We start from the raw sequence: 18961 nt of genomic DNA, 5'->3' as shown, positions 1-18961 counted from the left end.
AAGGCTGGGGGCACGAGCAGGAGCCGGCTCTCCCTGCACAGCATCAGCACCTCCGTGGGCAGGCGGCCGGTGCCCTGTCGGCTCCCGGTCTCCCGCCGAAGTCTCTCCCATCACCATGTCCCCCTCCGGAGCTGCTGAGGTTGGGAGTGGGTCTTGCTTCTCCGCCTGAGTAGCTGTGAGAGGAGAGAAGGTCACCCGCGGGCCTGCCTCTCCCTGGGGCTTGGCAGAGACCGAGCACAGCCCAGGGTCTCCCGGAGAAGCCGCAGCCACGAAGGAACCCTCCCCGGGACGTCTCCCCGACGGCAGGCCGCCCCCTGGGTGCTCCGAGCCTGGTCGTGGCTCCCGGCCCCACGCCAGCCTGTGGGGGCTTCGCCCTGTGGGGCCCATCACCGACGCCTCCCCACACAGCCACAGGCACCCCATCCCAGCCTTCTCACCCTCGGCCTTGGCCTCCGTGGGCTCCGTGTCCAGGACCGCAGTCCAATGGAGTAGCGGGGACCGTGGTCTGGGAGGGACCGGAGGCCTTCCCAGGACCGGGGACTCCAGGGTCAGGGAGGAGTGCGTGTCTTCCCGCCTCCTTCCTCTTTCATCCGTGGCCTGCCAAGGCAGAGACGGGGAGCGTGCAAGAGGCCGCAGAGCCCTGCCCGGCCATACCCACCGTCCTCCTGCCCAGTCCCCCGGCTTCTCCCGGATCACACGCAGACCTGCACGTGCACAGCCCCGCACCTGGGTCAGGGACCCGTCCCTGCAGGGTCTCAGGATAAACCCCGGGCAGAAGGACGCAGCCCCCACACCCCATCCCACGTAGCCAGCCTGAACCTGGGGTGTGAACATGACCTGCCCACCAGGCATCTGACCCCTCATCAGCCTGCTCCTGCTCGGGGCGTGTCCACCCCCGATGAGCTCTCTTCACACACACACGCACACACACACACACACACACACACACACACACACACACGCACACACGGGGAGGAGGCCTGGGGCGACACGGGTGGATCGGAAGGTGTGGGGCTGTCTGACTCGGAGCCTCCCGGGGTCACCTTTCGATTCTTCTTGCCAAAGGGCCAGAGGCGTCGGGGAGCCCTGCCAGGCCCTCCGCAGTGAGGGGATGTGCTTGGCGGGCGAGCTCTCCTCTGCTCGCCTCCTCTGGACTTGGGTATGCAACAGAGGAACATGTCGCTTCTGTGGGGATCTCCGCAGAAATGAGCTGGGCAGGGGGTTGTCTCCGGAACGTGGGTGCCTGGACACGTGGGTTCCAATTCCGTTGGGCTGTGTCGTCAGGGAAGTGAGGTCACCGCTGCCTGGGGGCTCCTTACGGGACTTCCTCCTCACCCTGGAGCTCCCTGAGGGCGCCCCTCCCCCAGCTGCTCCAGGCTCACCCCCCACCCCATGCCCTGTCTCTACAGTGACCCCCACACGGCCTACCCACAGCCCCTGGGAGGCCTGGGTGCAGCTGTGGTCCCCGCTGTGAGGGCCCAGAGCTGGGTTCAGACCGGGTTCCTGCTCCGGCTCCTGCCCAGGACTGGGACCGCGGACGCACCCTGTGGCTCCCAGGGCCTCCCCAGTCTCCCCGTGTGCACACTGGGGGTGTTCTGGCTTCTACTTCTGGGGATGCCATCAGGGGTGGGACCTCTCCATACGTTCCGTACCCGCTCTCCCGGGAGGCTCGTGCACACCCTTGGCGATGCACGGGCGAGCCAGGGGCTGGGCGGGGGCATGGAGCACAGCCCAGAGGGGCCTGGATCTGCTCTGGGATCCAGGCAAAGCCACCCTCCTGCTGCCTGGGTCCCATCAGCCGTGGCAAGGTGGCAGTTCATGGAGTCTGACCGTGGTGACACAGACTTCCAGGGGCTCCCATTAGGTTGAGGTCCAAGGGCCTCGTCTGCGCCCATGTGCCGGACAGCCCCCACCGTGGTTCCCGGGCATTCCCGAATCCGTCCCGCCAGGGTGGATGGCCCGTGGGACTGAGAAGGGGACAAAGTGTTTGGCGGTGATTTCCCAGCCGATGGAGGAAAGTCTGTGACTTCTCCTGGTTCCCTCTCTCCTGTGTTCGGGGTCTGTCTCTGTCTTTGACTTTGTCTCCGGGTCTGTCTCTGTCTCTGGTTTTGTGTGTCTCACAGGAGCAGGATCTGTGGGCTCCAGGGGTGATGGGAGAACCCTCAGAAGTCTCCCTTGTCCCTGTTTCCCTCCCCTGGGCCGGTGCTTGGTTCCTTGCTAAGGCCTTGTCCCCCTGAGCAGAGCACTGACTCTGGAACCTCTTGCACATGGGGCCCTTGAGGCTGCAACAAGGAGGGTCCCGACCTTGGTCCGCAGACCAGGGCTCCAGGGCTCTGCCACATTCTGCAAGCCCACGATGTCAGCCCCCCAAGCCTGCAGGCTGTCCTCTGCTCAGAAGGACCTCGAGGGAGTCCAAAGCATGTTCCCAAGACTGGGAGCACAGTGGGTCAGGGAGAGAGATTCAAGGCCCACAGGCTCTTCGGCAAGCCTGTGGGAGCCTAGGGACAGCCCGTGTCTATGGCCCCATTGGTAGAAGAGTAAGGGGAGGCCTTTGGCGGTGTAGCCCTGTCCACACTGGGGAGGGGGGGTTTACCTCTTCCTACTTCCAGGGGAGGTGTCCGGGGTGGTGACGGACACCAGGCCCCAGACCCTGTCCTCACCCAGTGCCCTGGCAAAGCCCCTGGGCCCCTTGGGGACCCCTTGACCATCAGCCCTTCCTGTCTGCTCTCCCCATGCTAAGGATCTCGGTCCTTGCCAGGAGACCTGACGCCCCTGACACCATGGCCCAGCTGTCTCCAACCTCTTTCTTCTTATCTGCCTTGTTACCCACCATTTTCCCAGGGTGTCTCCCCCTCTGAGCCCCAGCTGGGCAGAGTGGTGTGTGTGTGTGTGTGTGTGTGTGTGTCTGTGTGTGTGTGTGTGTGTGTGTGTCTGTGTGTGTGGGTGTGTCTGTGTGTGTGTGGGTATGTGTGTCTGTGTGTCTGTGTGTGTGTGTGTAGGTGTGTGTGTCTGTGTGTGCGTGCCTGTGTGTGTGTGTATGTGCGCACGCTCAAGCAGACGCCTCTCCCTGTCTGGGGAGGCCCGAGGTCACGTCCCCACATGGGACGGGGTGGGTAGCTCTCCCCAAGCATCTGAGAGGCTCTCACCCTCAAAGCAGACCTCATGGGAGGGTCGGGGCTTGCCTAGGACTGGAGGGAAGCTCTGCTCCTTGGACCCTGTACCCGTCTCTTGTCCTGGGCCGGTCCCTGCCTCTCTTGACCCCAGGTTCCCAACTGTCCCTGAGGCTTGGACATGGAAATGCTTGAATCTGGCCGTTCCTCCAGGGGGAGGTGGAGGTGGAGGAAAGGTGCCCCAGGCACACAGACCTCCATTCCGAGACGGCCAGGTGTGCCCAGGAGACCTGCACGCAACACCTGGACCGTGACCCAGCCTTGCGGTGGATGTGTACGCGACCCATGGCGCAGTCCCTGTCTGGTCCCCCCTGTTCCCTCACCTCTGCCACGTGCTCTGGGTCCCCGAAGTCTGCTGAGCACCAGAGCCATGCCTATCCCGGGGAGCAAGGCTCAGGATGCAAGGCCAGGAGGGTTGGACATGTGGGGATGCAAAGGTCACCGAGTACTCCCCACCCAGCTGGCCTGGAATTCAGAATCCCTCCCAGGGTCCCGCGAAATGCGGGGTTGAGCCAAAGGCCTTGGAGACATCAGTGGCAGGGAGGTCAGTGGGCCCCTTCCACTTCTCCTCTCTCCCTCTGCTTAGTCTTCCTGGTTGTACCCGGGGACAGAGGTCCAGCCTGTCCTTGGATTTAGCCCTGGCTTGAGTCAGTGGGTGGAAGGAGGACAGGGAAGGTTAGGGTTTGGGTTAGGGGTTTGGGTTAGGGTGAGGGTCACAGTTAGAATTAGGGTTAGGGTTAGAGGGCTAGGGTGAGGTTTAGAGGGTTAGGGTGAGGGTTAGGGTTAGGGTTAGAAGGTAAGGGTTAGGGCTAGAGGGATAGGCTTAGGATTAGGGTTAGGGTTAGATTTAGGGTTAGGGTGAGGGTTAGGGTGAGGGTTAGGGTAAGGGTTAGGGTTAGGGTTAGGGTTAGTGTGAGGGTCACAGTTAGAGTTAGGGTTAGGGTTAGAGGGTTAGGGTGAGGGTTAGAGGGTTAGGGTGAGGGTTAGGGTTAGGGTTAGAAGGTAAGGGTTAGGGCTAGAGGGATAGGCTTAGGATTAGGGTCAGGGTCAGGGACAGGGTCAGGGTCAGGGCTATCATTAGGGTCACGGTCAAGGTCAGGGCTAGGGTCACGGTCAGGGTTCGGTTTAGGGTCAGGTGTAGGGTCAGGGTCAGTTTGAGTGTTAGGGTCAGGGTCAGTGTTAGGGTCCGGGTTGGGGTCAGGCTCCGGCTAACGGTCAGGGTCAGGGTTAGGGGTTAGGGTTAGGGTTAGCATTAGGGTTAGGGTTAAGCTTCGGGTTTGCCTTCAGGTTCGGGGTTAGGGTTATAGGTTAGGGGTTCGGGTTAGCGTTAGGGTTCGGGTTCGGGTTCGGGTTTGGGTTAGGGTCAGGGTCAGGGTCAGGGTCAGTTAGGGTTAGGGTTAGGGTTAGGGTTAGAGAGATAGGGTTAGGGTGAGGGTTAGGGTTAGAGGGTTAGGGTTAGTGTTAGAGAGATAGGGTTAGGGTTAGGGTCATGGTCCAGCTCAACGTTAGGGTTCGCGTTATTGTCAGGGTCAGGGTGAGGGGTTAGGGTCAGGGTTAGGATTAGGATTCGAGTTAATGTTCGGTGTTAGGGTTCGGGTTCGTGTTCAGGTTCGGGGTTTAGGGTTATGGGTTATTGGTTCGGGTTCGGGTTAGGTTTAGTGTTGGGGTTCAGGTTCGGCTTTTTATTAGGCCCTGAATGGTGGCTCCGGGCACGCCCATCTGTCCTCCCAGTCCTGACCTTCCTTCTCCTCGGCCCTCTGTCATCCCGGATCCTCTCCACCGCCTCCTTAAACAATTCTGAATGTCTCCAGGAGCAGCGTGGCAGGCGTGGGGTCTCAGGAGGTGCTGCCGCGATCCTGTGCCCCAGACGACACGGAGAAAGTAGCCACGGGACATTCGGTCATGAGGACTGGGAGGACGATCCCATCCATCTCCTTGGGCATGAACACGGTTCCAGTCCCTGCTCTTTCCACCACCGCTGTGCCAGCTGCTCCTGAAAACACGTCTGTGAACGACCGAGCCAGAGTTTCTGGGGGTGAGTCCGGGCTGAGCCCTGCTAGGTGAACGGTGCACCTGTGGCCTGGGACGGGTGCGGCTCACGGTGGTCCCAGACAGGGGTGCCTGTCCCCCTTCTCTCCAGGGGACCTGCCTTGGACCTCTGCTTCCTCACGTTCTCCCCAGGGCTGCTGGTCCCCAGACCTGACCCCTGCCGGTCTGAGGGTGACCAGCGCTGGCTCCCCAGGGTTTCCTTTGCCCGAGTCCTTGCCCGGGAGCTCCTGCATCTCCTGACACATACTCCCCGTGTGCCCAGCCTCCCCCTCGAACTTGCACGTGTTTGGTCTCTGTCCCTGTCTCTGTCCCTGTGGGACCCGGTGACTCGCAGCATGGACTGGAGCAGACCCATGGGAAACCTTTCTCTGGCCTAGGGTTGGGAGCAATGCGTCTGCCCTCTGCGGCGTGCCTTCCGGCTTTCTGCATTTCCCTGGTTTCTGTGTGGGCCACGGGCGGGAACCGCCGTGTCCTGTCTGGGGACCGACTGGGGTGTCCCAGCAGGAACAGGGGCCTTGGCCCCAAGATTGTGCCCAGAATTCCTGAAGGGGTGCCCAGGATGACATCGCCTCTGTAATCCATTCTGCGCGTCGACATCAAATAAGGGCAATTCTCTGTCCAACAGGGAAAAAAACCAAACGAATGCCCTTTGAAAGTGGGTGGGCAGACACAAAGGCACCCGTTGAGGGATTCCACTTCCAGAAACCTCCAGAACACGTGCAGGAACAGAAAGAGAAAGCAACTTAGGGGCTGCGAGGGGCCAGGCCGGGGGAGCCATGGGCACGGAGGGCTTGGGCTCAGGGTCTCCTTTGGGGAAGGAGCTCTCCTGCAGCGACGTTCTGGGGTGTGGTGGCGCAGCGTTGGGAATGTCCTTCATGCTCATGACGTGTTCAAGGGAAAACAAGAACTTTTATTTAAAATAAATAATACACAGCATAGAGGAGATGGAAGGCGACTAGGACGGTGACTCCATAGAGGAGAGGAAGAACACAGAGGGAGGGGAGGAAACATTCTGCGGGGATGTCGGGGTCAGGGGACGGAACGGAGGGGAATTTTACGGGGAGATCTCCCCGCAGAGTTGTGGGCTCTGGATGCGGGTCTGGGAGCCCCGCAGGAGCAGGTGCCAGGGCAGGCGTTGGGACCGGGGCGGGGGCAGGGTCAGCGGTCTTGGCCAGCGCAGGATCCAGAGCAGGAGCTGGGTCCGAGGCAAGAACAGGAGCCCAGGCAAGGGCAGGGAAAGGAGCAGGAGCAAGGGCTAGGGGCTGGGGCTGGGGCGGGATCAGGGGCGTAGGCAGGGGCAAGGGAAGGCGCAGTGGTCCTGGCAAGGCCAGGGGAAGGGCCGGGCGCAGTTGAAGGGGAAGAAGCAGGGACAGGGTCTGGGTATGGGGCGGGAACAGGGGCGCAGGCAGGCGAAGGGGAGGCCGTCCTGGCCGGGGCAGGGGCAGGGGCAGGGGCAGGGGCAGGGGCAAGAACAGATGTAGGACCTGGGTCTGGGTCAGGGGCAGGGGCAGTGGCCCTGGCAGGGAAAGGAGAAGGGACAGGGGCAGGGGCAGGAGCTGGGGCAAGGGCAGGAACAGGGGCCCCGTGAGGGCCCGGGGAAGCGGTGGGACCGAGGGAGGAGCTGGGTCAGGGGCGAGAACGGGAGCACAGGCAAGGGCAGGGAAAGGAGCAGGAGCAAGGGCTAGGGGCTGGGTCTGGGGCGGGAACAGGGGCATAGGCAGGAGCAGGGGAAGGGGCAGTGGTCCTGGCAGGGCCAGGGGACGGGAAGGGGGCAGTTGAAGGGGAAGAAGCAGAGGCAGTTTCTGGGTCTGGGGCGGGAACAGGGGCGCAGTCAGGGGAAGGGGAGGCCGTCCTGGCAGGGTCAGAGGCAGGGGCAAGAACAGGGGTAGGACCTGGGTCTTTGGCAGGTGCAGGGGCAGTGGCCCTGGCAGGGAAAGGAAAAGGGACAGGGGCAGGGGCAGATGAAGGGACAGGAGCAGGAAGAGGAACTGGGGCATGTGCAGGGGTGATGGCCGGTGCAGGGTCAAGGGCAGGATCTGGGTCTGGGGCAGGACCAGGGTCACAGGCAGGGGAAGGGGAGGCCGTCCTGGCAGGGGCATGGGAAGGGGAAACCGAAGGGGCAGGAACAGGGGTAGGACCTGGGTCTGGGGCAGGGGCAGGGACATGGGCAGGGGCAGGGGCAGGAGCAGGAGCTGGGACAAGTGCACGGGCGATGGCCTGTGCAGGGTCAAGGGCAGGAGCTGCGTCTGGGGCAGGAACAGGGGCCCTGTGAAGGCCCGGGGAAGCGGTGGGACCAAGGGAGGATCTGGGTCAGGGGCGAGAACAGGAGCACAGGCAGGGGCAGGGGACGTGGGGGTAGCTCTGGTAGGGGCAGGGGCAGGGGGAGCGGCAGGAGCAAGGCTGGGGGCACGAGCAGGAGCCGGCTCTCCCTGCACAGCATCAGCACCTCCGTGGGCAGGCGGCCGGTGCCCTGTCGGCTCCCGGTCTCCCGCCGAAGTCTCTCCCATCACCATGTCCCCCTCCGGAGCTGCTGAGGTTGGGAGTGGGTCTTGCTTCTCCGCCTGAGTAGCTGTGAGAGGAGAGAAGGTCACCCGCGGGCCTGCCTCTCCCTGGGGCTTGGCAGAGACCGAGCACAGCCCAGGGTCTCCCGGAGAAGCCGCAGCCACGAAGGAACCCTCCCCGGGACGTCTCCCCGACGGCAGGCCGCCCCCTGGGTGCTCCGAGCCTGGTCGTGGCTCCCGGCCCCACGCCAGCCTGTGGGGGCTTCGCCCTGTGGGGCCCATCACCGACGCCTCCCCACACAGCCACAGGCACCCCATCCCAGCCTTCTCACCCTCGGCCTTGGCCTCCGTGGGCTCCGTGTCCAGGACCGCAGTCCAATGGAGTAGCGGGGACCGTGGTCTGGGAGGGACCGGAGGCCTTCCCAGGACCGGGGACTCCAGGGTCAGGGAGGAGTGCGTGTCTTCCCGCCTCCTTCCTCTTTCATCCGTGGCCTGCCAAGGCAGAGACGGGGAGCGTGCAAGAGGCCGCAGAGCCCTGCCCGGCCATACCCACCGTCCTCCTGCCCAGTCCCCCGGCTTCTCCCGGATCACACGCAGACCTGCACGTGCACAGCCCCGCACCTGGGTCAGGGACCCGTCCCTGCAGGGTCTCAGGATAAACCCCGGGCAGAAGGACGCAGCCCCCACACCCCATCCCACGTAGCCAGCCTGAACCTGGGGTGTGAACATGACCTGCCCACCAGGCATCTGACCCCTCATCAGCCTGCTCCTGCTCGGGGCGTGTCCACCCCCGATGAGCTCTCTTCACACACACACGCACACACACACACACACACACACACACACACACACACACACACGCACACACGGGGAGGAGGCCTGGGGCGACACGGGTGGATCGGAAGGTGTGGGGCTGTCTGACTCGGAGCCTCCCGGGGTCACCTTTCGATTCTTCTTGCCAAAGGGCCAGAGGCGTCGGGGAGCCCTGCCAGGCCCTCCGCAGTGAGGGGATGTGCTTGGCGGGCGAGCTCTCCTCTGCTCGCCTCCTCTGGACTTGGGTATGCAACAGAGGAACATGTCGCTTCTGTGGGGATCTCCGCAGAAATGAGCTGGGCAGGGGGTTGTCTCCGGAACGTGGGTGCCTGGACACGTGGGTTCCAATTCCGTTGGGCTGTGTCGTCAGGGAAGTGAGGTCACCGCTGCCTGGGGGCTCCTTACGGGACTTCCTCCTCACCCTGGAGCTCCCTGAGGGCGCCCCTCCCCCAGCTGCTCCAGGCTCACCCCCCACCCCATGCCCTGTCTCTACAGTGACCCCCACACGGCCTACCCACAGCCCCTGGGAGGCCTGGGTGCAGCTGTGGTCCCCGCTGTGAGGGCCCAGAGCTGGGTTCAGACCGGGTTCCTGCTCCGGCTCCTGCCCAGGACTGGGACCGCGGACGCACCCTGTGGCTCCCAGGGCCTCCCCAGTCTCCCCGTGTGCACACTGGGGGTGTTCTGGCTTCTACTTCTGGGGATGCCATCAGGGGTGGGACCTCTCCATACGTTCCGTACCCGCTCTCCCGGGAGGCTCGTGCACACCCTTGGCGATGCACGGGCGAGCCAGGGGCTGGGCGGGGGCATGGAGCACAGCCCAGAGGGGCCTGGATCTGCTCTGGGATCCAGGCAAAGCCACCCTCCTGCTGCCTGGGTCCCATCAGCCGTGGCAAGGTGGCAGTTCATGGAGTCTGACCGTGGTGACACAGACTTCCAGGGGCTCCCATTAGGTTGAGGTCCAAGGGCCTCGTCTGCGCCCATGTGCCGGACAGCCCCCACCGTGGTTCCCGGGCATTCCCGAATCCGTCCCGCCAGGGTGGATGGCCCGTGGGACTGAGAAGGGGACAAAGTGTTTGGCGGTGATTTCCCAGCCGATGGAGGAAAGTCTGTGACTTCTCCTGGTTCCCTCTCTCCTGTGTTCGGGGTCTGTCTCTGTCTTTGACTTTGTCTCCGGGTCTGTCTCTGTCTCTGGTTTTGTGTGTCTCACAGGAGCAGGATCTGTGGGCTCCAGGGGTGATGGGAGAACCCTCAGAAGTCTCCCTTGTCCCTGTTTCCCTCCCCTGGGCCGGTGCTTGGTTCCTTGCTAAGGCCTTGTCCCCCTGAGCAGAGCACTGACTCTGGAACCTCTTGCACATGGGGCCCTTGAGGCTGCAACAAGGAGGGTCCCGACCTTGGTCCGCAGACCAGGGCTCCAGGGCTCTGCCACATTCTGCAAGCCCACGATGTCAGCCCCCCAAGCCTGCAGGCTGTCCTCTGCTCAGAAGGACCTCGAGGGAGTCCAAAGCATGTTCCCAAGACTGGGAGCACAGTGGGTCAGGGAGAGAGATTCAAGGCCCACAGGCTCTTCGGCAAGCCTGTGGGAGCCTAGGGACAGCCCGTGTCTATGGCCCCATTGGTAGAAGAGTAAGGGGAGGCCTTTGGCGGTGTAGCCCTGTCCACACTGGGGAGGGGGGGTTTACCTCTTCCTACTTCCAGGGGAGGTGTCCGGGGTGGTGACGGACACCAGGCCCCAGACCCTGTCCTCACCCAGTGCCCTGGCAAAGCCCCTGGGCCCCTTGGGGACCCCTTGACCATCAGCCCTTCCTGTCTGCTCTCCCCATGCTAAGGATCTCGGTCCTTGCCAGGAGACCTGACGCCCCTGACACCATGGCCCAGCTGTCTCCAACCTCTTTCTTCTTATCTGCCTTGTTACCCACCATTTTCCCAGGGTGTCTCCCCCTCTGAGCCCCAGCTGGGCAGAGTGGTGTGTGTGTGTGTGTGTGTGTGTGTGTCTGTGTGTGTGTGTGTGTGTGTGTGTCTGTGTGTGTGGGTGTGTCTGTGTGTGTGTGGGTATGTGTGTCTGTGTGTCTGTGTGTGTGTGTGTAGGTGTGTGTGTCTGTGTGTGCGTGCCTGTGTGTGTGTGTATGTGCGCACGCTCAAGCAGACGCCTCTCCCTGTCTGGGGAGGCCCGAGGTCACGTCCCCACATGGGACGGGGTGGGTAGCTCTCCCCAAGCATCTGAGAGGCTCTCACCCTCAAAGCAGACCTCATGGGAGGGTCGGGGCTTGCCTAGGACTGGAGGGAAGCTCTGCTCCTTGGACCCTGTACCCGTCTTTTGTCCTGGGCCGGTCCCTGCCTCTCTTGACCCCAGGTTCCCAACTGTCCCTGAGGCTTGGACATGGAAATGCTTGAATCTGGCCGTTCCTCCAGGGGGAGGTGGAGGTGGAGGAAAGGTGCCCCAGGCACACAGACCTCCATTCCGAGACGGCCAGGTGTGCCCAGGAGACCTGCACGCAACACCTGGACCGTGACCCAGCCTTGCGGTGGATGTGTACGCGACCCATGGCGCAGTCCCTGTCTGGTCCCCCCTGTTCCCTCACCTCTGCCACGTGCTCTGGGTCCCCGAAGTCTGCTGAGCACCAGAGCCATGCCTATCCCGGGGAGCAAGGCTCAGGATGCAAGGCCAGGAGGGTTGGACATGTGGGGATGCAAAGGTCACCGAGTACTCCCCACCCAGCTGGCCTGGAATTCAGAATCCCTCCCAGGGTCCCGTGAAATGCGGGGTTGAGCCAAAGGCCTTGGAGACATCAGTGGCAGGGAGGTCAGTGGGCCCCTTCCACTTCTCCTCTCTCCCTCTGCTTAGTCTTCCTGGTTGTACCCGGGGACAGAGGTCCAGCCTGTCCTTGGATTTAGCCCTGGCTTGAGTCAGTGGGTGGAAGGAGGACAGGGAAGGTTAGGGTTTGGGTTAGGGGTTTGGGTTAGGGTGAGGGTCACAGTTAGAATTAGGGTTAGGGTTAGAGGGCTAGGGTGAGGTTTAGAGGGTTAGGGTGAGGGTTAGGGTTAGGGTTAGAAGGTAAGGGTTAGGGCTAGAGGGATAGGCTTAGGATTAGGGTTAGGGTTAGATTTAGGGTTAGGGTGAGGGTTAGGGTGAGGGTTAGGGTAAGGGTTAGGGTTATGGTTAGGGTTAGTGTGAGGGTCACAGTTAGAGTTAGGGTTAGGGTTAGAGGGTTAGGGTGAGGGTTAGAGGGTTAGGGTGAGGGTTAGGGTTAGGGTTAGAAGGTAAGGGTTAGGGCTAGAGGGATAGGCTTAGGATTAGGGTCAGGGTCAGGGACAGGGTCAGGGTCAGGGCTATCATTAGGGTCACGGTCAAGGTCAGGGCTAGGGTCACGGTCAGGGTTCGGTTTAGGGTCAGGTGTAGGGTCAGGGTCAGTTTGAGTGTTAGGGTCAGGGTCAGTGTTAGGGTCCGGGTTGGGGTCAGGCTCCGGCTAACGGTCAGGGTCAGGGTTAGGGGTTAGGGTTAGGGTTAGCATTAGGGTTAGGGTTAAGCTTCGGGTTTGCCTTCAGGTTCGGGGTTAGGGTTATAGGTTAGGGGTTCGGGTTAGCGTTAGGGTTCGGGTTCGGGTTCGGGTTTGGGTTAGGGTCAGGGTCAGGGTCAGGGTCAGTTAGGGTTAGGGTTAGGGTTAGGGTTAGAGAGATAGGGTTAGGGTGAGGGTTAGGGTTAGAGGGTTAGGGTTAGTGTTAGAGAGATAGGGTTAGGGTTAGGGTCATGGTCCAGCTCAACGTTAGGGTTCGCGTTATTGTCAGGGTCAGGGTGAGGGGTTAGGGTCAGGGTTAGGATTAGGATTCGAGTTAATGTTCGGTGTTAGGGTTCGGGTTCGTGTTCAGGTTCGGGGTTTAGGGTTATGGGTTATTGGTTCGGGTTCGGGTTAGGTTTAGTGTTGGGGTTCAGGTTCGGCTTTTTATTAGGCCCTGAATGGTGGCTCCGGGCACGCCCATCTGTCCTCCCAGTCCTGACCTTCCTTCTCCTCGGCCCTCTGTCATCCCGGATCCTCTCCACCGCCTCCTTAAACAATTCTGAATGTCTCCAGGAGCAGCGTGGCAGGCGTGGGGTCTCAGGAGGTGCTGCCGCGATCCTGTGCCCCAGACGACACGGAGAAAGTAGCCACGGGACATTCGGTCATGAGGACTGGGAGGACGATCCCATCCATCTCCTTGGGCATGAACACGGTTCCAGTCCCTGCTCTTTCCACCACCGCTGTGCCAGCTGCTCCTGAAAACACGTCTGTGAACGACCGAGCCAGAGTTTCTGGGGGTGAGTCCGGGCTGAGCCCTGCTAGGTGAACGGTGCACCTGTGGCCTGGGACGGGTGCGGCTCACGGTGGTCCCAGACAGGGGTGCCTGTCCCCCTTCTCTCCAGGGGACCTGCCTTGGACCTCTGCTTCCTCACGTTCTCCCCAGGGCTGCTGGTCCCCAGACCTGACCCCTGCCGGTCTGAGGGTGACCAGCGCTGGCTCCCCAGGGTTTCCTTTGCCCGAGTCCTTGCCCGGGAGCTCCTGCATCTCCTGACACATACTCCCCGTGTGCCCAGCCTCCCCCTCGAACTTGCACGTGTTTGGTCTCTGTCCCTGTCTCTGTCCCTGTGGGACCCGGTGACTCGCAGCATGGACTGGAGCAGACCCATGGGAAACCTTTCTCTGGCCTAGGGTTGGGAGCAATGCGTCTGCCCTCTGCGGCGTGCCTTCCGGCTTTCTGCATTTCCCTGGTTTCTGTGTGGGCCACGGGCGGGAACCGCCGTGTCCTGTCTGGGGACCGACTGGGGTGTCCCAGCAGGAACAGGGGCCTTGGCCCCAAGATTGTGCCCAGAATTCCTGAAGGGGTGCCCAGGATGACATCGCCTCTGTAATCCATTCTGCGCGTCGACATCAAATAAGGGCAATTCTCTGTCCAACAGGGAAAAAAACCAAACGAATGCCCTTTGAAAGTGGGTGGGCAGACACAAAGGCACCCGTTGAGGGATTCCACTTCCAGAAACCTCCAGAACACGTGCAGGAACAGAAAGAGAAAGCAACTTAGGGGCTGCGAGGGGCCAGGCCGGGGGAGCCATGGGCACGGAGGGCTTGGGCTCAGGGTCTCCTTTGGGGAAGGAGCTCTCCTGCAGCGACGTTCTGGGGTGTGGTGGCGCAGCGTTGGGAATGTCCTTCATGCTCATGACGTGTTCAAGGGAAAACAAGAACTTTTATTTAAAATAAATAATACACAGCATAGAGGAGATGGAAGGCGACTAGGACGGTGACTCCATAGAGGAGAGGAAGAACACAGAGGGAGGGGAGGAAACATTCTGCGGGGATGTCGGGGTCAGGGGACGGAACGGAGGGGAATTTTACGGGGAGATCTCCCCGCAGAGTTGTGGGCTCTGGATGCGGGTCTGGGAGCCCCGCAGGAGCAGGTGCCAGGGCAGGCGTTGGGACCGGGGCGGGGGCAGGGTCAGCGGTCTTGGCCAGCGCAGGATCCAGAGCAGGAGCTGGGTCCGAGGCAAGAACAGGAGCCCAGGCAAGGGCAGGGAAAGGAGCAGGAGCAAGGGCTAGGGGCTGGGGCTGGGGCGGGATCAGGGGCGTAGGCAGGGGCAAGGGAAGGCGCAGTGGTCCTGGCAAGGCCAGGGGAAGGGCCGGGCGCAGTTGAAGGGGAAGAAGCAGGGACAGGGTCTGGGTATGGGGCGGGAACAGGGGCGCAGGCAGGCGAAGGGGAGGCCGTCCTGGCCGGGGCAGGGGCAGGGGCAGGGGCAGGGGCAGGGGCAAGAACAGATGTAGGACCTGGGTCTGGGTCAGGGGCAGGGGCAGTGGCCCTGGCAGGGAAAGGAGAAGGGACAGGGGCAGGGGCAGGAGCTGGGGCAAGGGCAGGAACAGGGGCCCCGTGAGGGCCCGGGGAAGCGGTGGGACCGAGGGAGGAGCTGGGTCAGGGGCGAGAACGGGAGCACAGGCAAGGGCAGGGAAAGGAGCAGGAGCAAGGGCTAGGGGCTGGGTCTGGGGCGGGAACAGGGGCATAGGCAGGAGCAGGGGAAGGGGCAGTGGTCCTGGCAGGGCCAGGGGACGGGAAGGGGGCAGTTGAAGGGGAAGAAGCAGAGGCAGTTTCTGGGTCTGGGGCGGGAACAGGGGCGCAGTCAGGGGAAGGGGAGGCCGTCCTGGCAGGGTCAGAGGCAGGGGCAAGAACAGGGGTAGGACCTGGGTCTTTGGCAGGTGCAGGGGCAGTGGCCCTGGCAGGGAAAGGAAAAGGGACAGGGGCAGGGGCAGATGAAGGGACAGGAGCAGGAAGAGGAACTGGGGCATGTGCAGGGGTGATGGCCGGTGCAGGGTCAAGGGCAGGATCTGGGTCTGGGGCAGGACCAGGGTCACAGGCAGGGGAAGGGGAGGCCGTCCTGGCAGGGGCATGGGAAGGGGAAACCGAAGGGGCAGGAACAGGGGTAGGACCTGGGTCTGGGGCAGGGGCAGGGACATGGGCAGGGGCAGGGGCAGGAGCAGGAGCTGGGACAAGTGCACGGGCGATGGCCTGTGCAGGGTCAAGGGCAGGAGCTGCGTCTGGGGCAGGAACAGGGGCCCTGTGAAGGCCCGGGGAAGCGGTGGGACCAAGGGAGGATCTGGGTCAGGGGCGAGAACAGGAGCACAGGCAGGGGCAGGGGACGTGGGGGTAGCTCTGGTAGGGGCAGGGGCAGGGGGAGCGGCAGGAGCAAGGCTGGGGGCACGAGCAGGAGCCGGCTCTCCCTGCACAGCATCAGCACCTCCGTGGGCAGGCGGCCGGTGCCCTGTCGGCTCCCGGTCTCCCGCCGAAGTCTCTCCCATCACCATGTCCCCCTCCGGAGCTGCTGAGGTTGGGAGTGGGTCTTGCTTCTCCGCCTGAGTAGCTGTGAGAGGAGAGAAGGTCACCCGCGGGCCTGCCTCTCCCTGGGGCTTGGCAGAGACCGAGCACAGCCCAGGGTCTCCCGGAGAAGCCGCAGCCACGAAGGAACCCTCCCCGGGACGTCTCCCCGACGGCAGGCCGCCCCCTGGGTGCTCCGAGCCTGGTCGTGGCTCCCGGCCCCACGCCAGCCTGTGGGGGCTTCGCCCTGTGGGGCCCATCACCGACGCCTCCCCACACAGCCACAGGCACCCCATCCCAGCCTTCTCACCCTCGGCCTTGGCCTCCGTGGGCTCCGTGTCCAGGACCGCAGTCCAATGGGGTAGCGGGGACCGTGGTCTGGGAGGGACCGGAGGCCTTCCCAGGACCGGGGACTCCAGGGTCAGGGAGGAGTGCGTGTCTTCCCGCCTCCTTCCTCTTTCATCCGTGGCCTGCCAAGGCAGAGACGGGGAGCGTGCAAGAGGCCGCAGAGCCCTGCCCGGCCATACCCACCGTCCTCCTGCCCAGTCCCCCGGCTTCTCCCGGATCACACGCAGACCTGCACGTGCACAGCCCCGCACCTGGGTCAGGGACCCGTCCCTGCAGGGTCTCAGGATAAACCCCGGGCAGAAGGACGCAGCCCCCACACCCCATCCCACGTAGCCAGCCTGAACCTGGGGTGTGAACATGACCTGCCCACCAGGCATCTGACCCCTCATCAGCCTGCTCCTGCTCGGGGCGTGTCCACCCCCGATGAGCTCTCTTCACACACACACGCACACACACACACACACACACACACACACACACACACACGCACACACGGGGAGGAGGCCTGGGGCGACACGGGTGGATCGGAAGGTGTGGGGCTGTCTGACTCGGAGCCTCCCGGGGTCACCTTTCGATTCTTCTTGCCAAAGGGCCAGAGGCGTCGGGGAGCCCTGCCAGGCCCTCCGCAGTGAGGGGATGTGCTTGGCGGGCGAGCTCTCCTCTGCTCGCCTCCTCTGGACTTGGGTATGCAACAGAGGAACATGTCGCTTCTGTGGGGATCTCCGCAGAAATGAGCTGGGCAGGGGGTTGTCTCCGGAACGTGGGTGCCTGGACACGTGGGTTCCAATTCCGTTGGGCTGTGTCGTCAGGGAAGTGAGGTCACCGCTGCCTGGGGGCTCCTTACGGGACTTCCTCCTCACCCTGGAGCTCCCTGAGGGCGCCCCTCCCCCAGCTGCTCCAGGCTCACCCCCCACCCCATGCCCTGTCTCTACAGTGACCCCCACACGGCCTACCCACAGCCCCTGGGAGGCCTGGGTGCAGCTGTGGTCCCCGCTGTGAGGGCCCAGAGCTGGGTTCAGACCGGGTTCCTGCTCCGGCTCCTGCCCAGGACTGGGACCGCGGACGCACCCTGTGGCTCCCAGGGCCTCCCCAGTCTCCCCGTGTGCACACTGGGGGTGTTCTGGCTTCTACTTCTGGGGATGCCATCAGGGGTGGGACCTCTCCATACGTTCCGTACCCGCTCTCCCGGGAGGCTCGTGCACACCCTTGGCGATGCACGGGCGAGCCAGGGGCTGGGCGGGGGCATGGAGCACAGCCCAGAGGGGCCTGGATCTGCTCTGGGATCCAGGCAAAGCCACCCTCCTGCTGCCTGGGTCCCATCAGCCGTGGCAAGGTGGCAGTTCATGGAGTCTGACCGTGGTGACACAGACTTCCAGGGGCTCCCATTAGGTTGAGGTCCAAGGGCCTCGTCTGCGCCCATGTGCCGGACAGCCCCCACCGTGGTTCCCGGGCATTCCCGAATCCGTCCCGCCAGGGTGGATGGCCCGTGGGACTGAGAAGGGGACAAAGTGTTTGGCGGTGATTTCCCAGCCGATGGAGGAAAGTCTGTGACTTCTCCTGGTTCCCTCTCTCCTGTGTTCGGGGTCTGTCTCTGTCTTTGACTTTGTCTCCGGGTCTGTCTCTGTCTCTGGTTTTGTGTGTCTCACAGGAGCAGGATCTGTGGGCTCCAGGGGTGATGGGAGAACCCTCAGAAGTCTCCCTTGTCCCTGTTTCCCTCCCCTGGGCCGGTGCTTGGTTCCTTGCTAAGGCCTTGTCCCCCTGAGCAGAGCACTGACTCTGGAACCTCTTGCACATGGGGCCCTTGAGGCTGCAACAAGGAGGGTCCCGACCTTGGTCCGCAGACCAGGGCTCCAGGGCTCTGCCACATTCTGCAAGCCCACGATGTCAGCCCCCCAAGCCTGCAGGCTGTCCTCTGCTCAGAAGGACCTCGAGGGAGTCCAAAGCATGTTCCCAAGACTGGGAGCACAGTGGGTCAGGGAGAGAGATTCAAGGCCCACAGGCTCTTCGGCAAGCCTGTGGGAGCCTAGGGACAGCCCGTGTCTATGGCCCCATTGGTAGAAGAGTAAGGGGAGGCCTTTGGCGGTGTAGCCCTGTCCACACTGGGGAGGGGGGGTTTACCTCTTCCTACTTCCAGGGGAGGTGTCCGGGGTGGTGACGGACACCAGGCCCCAGACCCTGTCCTCACCCAGTGCCCTGGCAAAGCCCCTGGGCCCCTTGGGGACCCCTTGACCATCAGCCCTTCCTGTCTGCTCTCCCCATGCTAAGGATCTCGGTCCTTGCCAGGAGACCTGACGCCCCTGACGCCATGGCCCAGCTGTCTCCAACCTCTTTCTTCTTATCTGCCTTGTTACCCACCATTTTCCCAGGGTGTCTCCCCCTCTGAGCCCCAGCTGGGCAGAGTGGTGTGTGTGTGTGTGTGTGTGTGTGTCTGTGTGTGTGTGTGTGTGTGTGTCTGTGTGTGTGGGTGTGTCTGTGTGTGTGTGGGTATGTGTGTCTGTGTGTCTGTGTGTGTGTGTGTAGGTGTGTGTGTCTGTGTGTGCGTGCCTGTGTGTGTGTGTATGTGCGCACGCTCAAGCAGACGCCTCTCCCTGTCTGGGGAGGCCCGAGGTCACGTCCCCACATGGGACGGGGTGGGTAGCTCTCCCCAAGCATCTGAGAGGCTCTCACCCTCAAAGCAGACCTCATGGGAGGGTCGGGGCTTGCCTAGGACTGGAGGGAAGCTCTGCTCCTTGGACCCTGTACCCGTCTTTTGTCCTGGGCCGGTCCCTGCCTCTCTTGACCCCAGGTTCCCAACTGTCCCTGAGGCTTGGACATGGAAATGCTTGAATCTGGCCGTTCCTCCAGGGGGAGGTGGAGGTGGAGGAAAGGTGCCCCAGGCACACAGACCTCCATTCCGAGACGGCCAGGTGTGCCCAGGAGACCTGCACGCAACACCTGGACCGTGACCCAGCCTTGCGGTGGATGTGTACGCGACCCATGGCGCAGTCCCTGTCTGGTCCCCCCTGTTCCCTCACCTCTGCCACGTGCTCTGGGTTCCCGAAGTCTGCTGAGCACCAGAGCCATGCCTATCCCGGGGAGCAAGGCTCAGGATGCAAGGCCAGGAGGGTTGGACATGTGGGGATGCAAAGGTCACCGAGTACTCCCCACCCAGCTGGCCTGGAATTCAGAATCCCTCCCAGGGTCCCGCGAAATGCGGGGTTGAGCCAAAGGCCTTGGAGACATCAGTGGCAGGGAGGTCAGTGGGCCCCTTCC

Source organism: Meles meles, chromosome 10, assembly GCF_922984935.1.
Source record: "Meles meles chromosome 10, mMelMel3.1 paternal haplotype, whole genome shotgun sequence".
NCBI classification, from domain to species: Eukaryota; Metazoa; Chordata; class Mammalia; order Carnivora; family Mustelidae; genus Meles; species Meles meles.
The sequence above is the reverse complement of the archived record's forward strand: the minus strand, read 5'-3'. Positions refer to the sequence as shown.